This window comes from Balaenoptera musculus, chromosome 17, assembly GCF_009873245.2.
Source record: "Balaenoptera musculus isolate JJ_BM4_2016_0621 chromosome 17, mBalMus1.pri.v3, whole genome shotgun sequence".
NCBI classification, from domain to species: Eukaryota; Metazoa; Chordata; class Mammalia; order Artiodactyla; family Balaenopteridae; genus Balaenoptera; species Balaenoptera musculus.
Window position 1 is genome coordinate 45,737,037 of NC_045801.1, and position 7,956 is coordinate 45,744,992.

The window sequence follows — 7,956 nt, forward strand, 5'->3', positions numbered from 1 at the left end:
ATTGTATGAAAAAATTAGTGGTAAGCATTAGTTAAACAGCATTAAGGTTACATTGTTAGGTAGAGTTATAAAACTAAATGCTAAAATTTGTAAGTTGGGTCTAAAATTTCAGTTTATAAACTGTGAAAAGGCAGGCTACACGTTCAATATATAGAGCAAATAAATACTGTTTTATTTTTAGCATGCAATGTAGACAAAGATACTCATGTTCTTAAGCCAAACATAAGTAAAATAAAAGGACTTTGTCACTGTGCACAGAACCTGTAGAATAAAGGCATACCAAATGTTAATCTGGCAAAATGGGAAAACCAGTCAGTACAGTTTTGTTTTCCCTAGTTTTAATTATAGAAGGGGGAAAAGTAGCAAATTTGTCTGTAATGCTAATACTGGTAGTGTAAAAAGAAAATTTTTTAATTACTCATTGGAGAGATCGTGAATTAAAACCTTGTTTTATGTGCATCTTGCCTACAGAAAATCAATACCTACTGCTTCATGTAGTAGTAGATCATTGTAAGTAAATTTGACAATGAGATGTGTTACAAATAAAAATAGAGCACATATTCCAATTGGGTTGTAGAGGAAGTGGTGAAAAACAACGAGGAAGCATTAGAATTGGCATAAGATAGATTGACACAGGTACTGATGAGTCATCACACTCGTAAACTGGTTAAATAGTCCTATTTAAAGAGATTAAAATTGGGTCAAAAATCAATCTATAACCCTGGATACTCACATTTGTATAAAGCAAAGGATAAAAGAGTTTAAAGATAATGGAAATGATAAGTCATAGAAATGGAAGTAGGGAGCAATATTTTTATTAGAACTCAAGCTATAACATATTTATAAAACATACAGTACAGGTGGTAACATTTAAGAGGCTTTATGTGGCAAATAACATGGCATTCATATGTAAAATAAATGTTCAATACCTTCATGTGAATGATAGTTTTACTGATGTATATATGTTTTTAAAAATTGTATTTAAAATTAGTACATTTTATGTACTTAAAATTAATAAAGTAATCCTTTAATTAAAGAAAATACACATGGCAAAAATTGTTGGACTATGACTTCAGTACTTACAATCTTTAATAAGTCAAGTAAATGAAAAGTTGAGATAGTTAAGGAGTAGTTAAGTAGTTCAGAGGTGTGTGTGTATTTGCGTTCTTTTCAGATTGTCCTGAAAAGTGACTTTATTTCTAAGTGACTTATACTAAGGTGCAGGGAAAACTTTAATATATTTCTAGAAAGCACAAATGATCACATTGCAAAAAAGCCTAGGAACTATGTTCAAATGTGAAAAATCACATATTTGGAATTTTTTTAATGTTATGAATTACCTTTGGGTCAAAGAGGAGATTATAATAAATGTGATAATTTAGGATCTGAAACAATAAGGACATTATGAGTTATATGTTATGGGATGGATGTACAAAAGTCAAGGAACTAAGAATGAAAACACTAGATGAAGAATGGAATATGCACCTAGGAAAGACATAGTTACTGGACTTTCTAAATTTTGCTACCTTCCAATTCTAAGTAGTGGATTTACTTCAATATAAGCTATTCTAAGTGCCATGGTTAGCTTCTTAGTGACAGATTTTTCCCAACTGAATTTTACCATAATGGATTCTAAGGAGCTAACAGTTGACTCTCAAAGAGAGAGAAGCCAAATTCTCTTCTCTCACCATCACCTACTGCCCTCCTCCCCGTCACTGTTTTTATTCTTCCTTTCTCAGACTTCCATGTAATACTTCTTGCTCCACAATCTTTTTATTGAAAAGTATCATCCTCAGAAAAGCAGCATAAGCATTGCCTGGGAGCTTGTTAGAAATGTGGTATGTCAGGGTAATAGCAACACAGGATTAGATTATAAAATGTATTATTAAGCATCTATAAGCCTTCTCAGTTCACACAGTGCATTGTATATTATGAATGTTTAATAAATGTTAAGTAGTGTTAAAATCTAGAAACAGGTTTGCTTAAGCAGTGTTATTGTATGAGAGATTTTGTGCTTGAGTTGTAAGCTATTGCAGCATCCCTATTTGAATCAAAAATTTGGTTGCATTTTCCAAATATTTCAGGTGAGAACTGGTACTTCTATTTTTCCTTGTAAGGATGGGACACAAAGAAAACTTCAGATTGAACAATCCAAACTTTAAAATGTTGAGGGAGTACAATTTAAAATGGTAAAGGAAGAATGAGCCTTTCTCTAGTGAATAAAATAACCATGGAGTAGATTTAAATTAGGTATTTCAAGGTTTCTGGATAAAATCAAAGATCCATTTACAGCAGCTATATATAGTTGATAATGGGTGGATAAATAGGAGCATTGGCAATACTTGGAACAGTAGCTCTAGTAAGTTATAGACAGGACTTTTTCTATTCTTGAATGATCTACTCCCCTGAAGGTGATGACACCCTTGTATTAGCAAGGGTGGGCAAGACCAGCGATGCTCAAATATAAATATGCAAACCATTTGCCTGGGAAGATCATATTAAGTTGCAGATATTGATTCACCAAGTTTAGGGTAAAGTTGAGATTCTGTATTTCTTGCAAGTCCCTGTGGGTTGTTGATGCTGCCACTTTGGGTACCTACCGTACTTTCAAGTAGAACAATAATAAAACCTATGTTGTATCTACTGTCCATGAAGGTGAGGCTCAAAAAAAAAGTAATTGGCTTAAGACCACATAGTAAGTGTCAGAACCAAATATGATTTCAAGACTAATTCATGTCATCTGTACAATCCTGCCCTCATCCATACTACAGCACCTACTTAGAAGATTGTTGTGTGGATAAACTTTATATAATAAGGAAGAAAGCTCATTACTTCAGGTAAGTTACATATTGCAGAAAACAATGGCTCATGCAGGGGAAAATGAGTTTTGTTTGTAACATGTTGAGCATGATTTGTGACAGGGACATTTGTGGATAAGTCAGACAGGTATTTAGAGATTCAGGTCCAGAGCCAGAAGAGATATCATGATTGGAAATTTTGGTTTTAGTTTTCTGACTTGAAGGTGGTATTTGAGGCCATGAGAAATCACCCTGGAAAGAATGATAGGAAATAGAAGAAAAAAGGAAAGGAGGTTAAACCTTAAGGGACACACCTATATTTGATGGGTAAGTATTACAGAGGAATGGAATATTTAGATTTATAGTTCCAACTGAATTAAACATCAAAAATAAGGCACTTCCGAGAAGTGTCTGGAAAGAGAGAGAAATCTAATGAAACATGAATGGTTGAAGAAAGTGTGTGCATCTCATCTGCCCAAGGATTGGAATGTGTGTGACTCACCCACCGTATGACTTGGGGACAGATAATCAAGCCCCTCTGAACCTCAGCTCCTTCACAAAGTGGGATGGGCAAGTGGCCTCCCACCCAGGAGTTTGTGAGAATCCCTTTTCTTTGTGTTCCTCTATTTCTCTATCCCGCTCTCTCCCCCTTTCTTCCTAACACGTGTCTGTTGAGTATCTATTACATGCCAGATACCTGGAAGAGCCCTGGGAATGCAGCTTAAATGGGGCTGGGTAAGGATGGGCCCCAGTGCTGGGGCCCAGGTGACTCAGCCTTGGCTGGCCAGTCAGAGAGCACTTAGTTCCAGGTGTGAATGGGACAGTGGTCCTCCAGGGAGCCCGGAGCACCGCAGGATGTTGACAGCAGGCATCCCTGGGTCAGAGGGATGCCTCTCCTTCTGTATTTCTCTTTGACTCTCTCTCTACCTCTCTGTATCTCTTGATCTGTCTTGCCATCTCCCTGTTCTGTTGGTTTTTATTTCTTTCTGTGTCCTTAGCTGTCGTCTTCTCTCCTGGATTAACTCTCTCTCTTTTTAAAAATAAGTCTGGCTTCCTCATTCTTTCTCTGTCTCTCTCTGTTGACTCTATCTTCTTCTGTATGTTCTTTCTTCCTGCTTGATGTCTTCCTGTCTGTATTTCTGCTTCTTTGACTCTATTTAGGCATTAGGTTCTCAGTCTATTTCTCTCTCTCTCTCCCCTTCTCCTTCTCCCTTTATGTCTGTTTCTGTCACTGTCTCTCTCTCTGGCTCCCTCTCCTTTCCAATCTCCTGTCCAGACACCCAGAAACAGGACTTGTCCAAGGGATGGGAACCAGCCAGAGACCCAGCTGCATTCTCCCCTGTGACTGGACCTACCAGTGACCAGTTGCAGGAGCTTTACAGCAGAGCTCATTCACCCTTCAATGAGGTCATTGTTGTGAACTTGAGTTGTATGCCTGTCTTCTGGAGTATTTCTCTCAGTAGCTCTGTCTAATCAGGTTTGGGTGTTAATTAAATAACTGATATTTGCATGTTTGGTGGCAACTTGGTGTCATATTAAATTTTAATTTGGTCTAAAAACAAAAAGCACTACAGTCAACCCTATACTTTGAGTTGAATAATGAGCAGGAGGGCCTTTTATCTTTGTACTAAATTTTTTTAACTTATAATTTGCAAACTATAAAAAAATCTGTAATAACACATTATTCCATTATAGATTCTAATTTTTTAGTTCACTGTTACATATCACATCTAGTTGATTTTTGTTACTGGTGGTAATTATGTTCTTTAAAGTTTCTCAAACACTGAATTAGTGAATACTATATCATTGTCCCTAGGAGAAATATAGAATTAGGTTTCTGCAAACCTCTGATCACATTACTGTCACCAACTGATGAATACATAACCTTAGGGTGTCACCTTATTTTAAGATACCTTATTTAATATCTGTCGTTCATTCACTAACATTGAACTCATGGCCAACAGAACTATAACTCATAGCCTGAATGAATCTTACCTAACACATATTTTCTCTGTAAGGTACTTAAGAACAATACACAGCACTATACTTAGGGACCATTTTAAAGAGCAAAATCACCCATAAAAAGCACAAAATTGCAAAAAAACACACTAAATATATCCTGAAAAGGACACTAGTTTACAGTATGAGAACTGAGACAAGATAGGGTGTCACCTTGTTCCACTTCATCAGGGATTATACATGTCAGATGACAAATTTTTTTTGCTGCTCTGCACATGCACACACCCATGAACGGGCCATTAGTTTTGATTTGGGGGTTACTAATCTTAGTAAGCGAATTCACAAATACAGAATCTGTGAAAAATAAGTATGGACTAATTCATTCAATGTGTTTTGTTCAGAATTTTTCCAACTTGTTTGGGAAGCCATGTTTCCACTAATGAAGCCTAAGAATTCTGGCTTTTTTTTTTTTGAGAGCATACAACACTGATGACTCCCACAGAATTAAGGATTGCCACAGAGGTTCTGAAGGACTTATACACGGTTACCATGAACTGCTCAGAAGACTCTGCTGTGTTCCTTTCTGTTGGCCCTGAGCCAGAAAGTCTAGATTCCCAGTAACCATTATTTTGTTGTCCTCTCTGAGACAGAAGGAGAAGAATATTCCCAACATAAAACAGGACAGGGCTTCCCTGGTGGCGCAGTGGTTGGGAGTCTGCCTGCCGATGCGGGGGACACGGGTTCGAGCCCTGGTCTGGGAGGATCCCACATGCCGCAGAGCGGCTGGGCCCGTGAGCCACAATTACTGAGCCTGCTCGTCTGGAGCCTGTGCTCCGTGACAGGAGAGGCCGCGACGGTGAGAGGCCCGTGCACCGCGATGAGGAGTGGCCCCCGCTTGCCACAACTGGAGAAAGCCCTTGCACAGAAATGGAGACCCAACACAGCCATAAAATAAATAAATAAATAAATAAAAATTTAAAATAATATATTAAAAAAAAAAAAACAGGACAAATTTAAATCTAGAATACCTGTCCCAAATGTTAATTTCAAAGAACTCTCAACAAGACTAAAGGATGGTACAAACCCATATGCCGAAAAAGATACAGGAAAATTGAGGGTTTCCATTTTCTGTTTGGTTGACAAGACTGCATATTTGAGAGATATGCAACCATTTATGAAAAAAGATTGATATTCAAGAGTCACAAGTTACCTCAGCAGGGTTACACACACAGCAGAAGAAAATCGGGCCTCAGTTTTGATTAACTGGCAATTTTGAGCCTCTCATCCTAAAGGCTATCATAATGATAAAAAAAGAGATATGTTTCTTATGTGGGCTGCCATAACAAAATACCATTGATTGGGTAGCTTAAACAACATACATTTATTTCTCACTGTTCTGGAGGCTGAGAAGTCCAAGGTCAAGATGCCAACAGATTCTGTTTCCGATGAGGGCTCTCTTCCTCGCTTGTAGACAGTTGCCTTCTCATTGTTTCCTCATATGTTTGGGAGTGGGGGTGCAGGGAGGGCAAGGTGTGGGAATGGGAGAGAGAGTGCTCTCTGGCATCTTCTTAGGAGGATACTAATTCTATTGAATTAGGGTTCCACCCTTATGACCTCATTTAACCTTAATTACATCCTTATGCAGCCATACTGGTGTTAGAGCTTCAATATATGAATTTTGGGGGAGACACAATTCAACCTACAGAAATATGGGAAGGCAATAATACATTTTGAGACATGAAGCCTAAAACAACTGCTAGTTTACCAACACTGAGCTCTTAGGCAGCACCTTTTTACTCAACTATTATATGCTAAATATTTTATAATAATAAAATGTTGAATGAAAATCAACTTGGAAGCGTGAGTTTAAGAGCTTTTTGGCTTCTGAAAAAAAAATTATTTTAACTGGACTTCTACATTGTTTTGTTTTAAAGAAGAGCTGAAATATTCAATTTATTTCCATAATATGCCTTCTACGATTCCTAAAATGGACACAGTGCTTTATGATTATAAAATCCTTATATATTATTACTATTTTAAAACCTCAATTCATTAAGATAAGAAAAAACTACTACCATCATCAACCCTATGTTAGAGATAAAGAAAATAAGGTCCAAGAGGTTCAAAATGGAGCAAATAATATAACAGTGATAAAATGATCAATAACTTCATTCAATGTGATTAACCTTTTACATTTTATGAAGGCAGCTTAATAATCATACCAAAACCAACAATTTAATTTCTAGAAATTTATCCTGGAAAACAATAAAAGAATATACAAAATTTGGAAAAATTGGAAACAATGTTTATGTCCAGTTATAAGGACTTAGTTAAATACATTAATGTATAATCATTAAAAAGAGTAAGACCTATACTGAATGATAATGGAAAGGGCCTCATGACATGTAGGAAGGAAAAAAGCCAGTTAACAGCAAATATAATAATACATTTTTTACATTTTTTTGTGTGTTCATATATCTTTGTCTCTCCATCTATCTAGAAAATGTAGAAAAATATTTGGATATTGCAATGTTAACAGTACTTACATCTGAGTGGTAGCTTTTTGGATAATTATTTTTTTCTTTATCTTTCATTAGCATGTTCTTGTTAACAGAAAAATAAAGCTATTTTACTCTTTTTAATTAAAACATTTCTGCAGAAATTTTGAACAAAGTATAGATGATGATAAGTGTTATCCATTATCCCACCATGCAGAGATGTCCTGAGAACAGGATATTTCTTTCTGGAAATTAAATTACTTTTCATATTTAGAATAATACTATATATAAATTTCTGCTTTTTGTTCACTTGCAATTATAGTAATTTCTCTAAGTCATTTACTCTTCAAAAACATTTTTAACTGCTGCATATTTTCCCATCACATAAAACAGCTGTCAAAATCACCACTTTTCAACCTATAACTTGCTTAATTTCTCAGTAATATTGGACACTATTGACTATCCCTTCTGTCCACATTTCTACTCAAACGTGAGTGAAGCCTGCCTTATCCCTGCATATAAAAAGAAAACAATGTGCTCTCCCCACCCAGCTTTCCTATTTCCCTCTTTAACCTGCTTAATGTCTCTCCATAACAGTTATCACCATTTGATATACGTATTCTTCTTGAGTGTTGTCTTTTTCCTCCCTTAGCTTCCATGACACACCCTCTCCTGCTTTTTCTCCTTTGATTTTGGCTGTT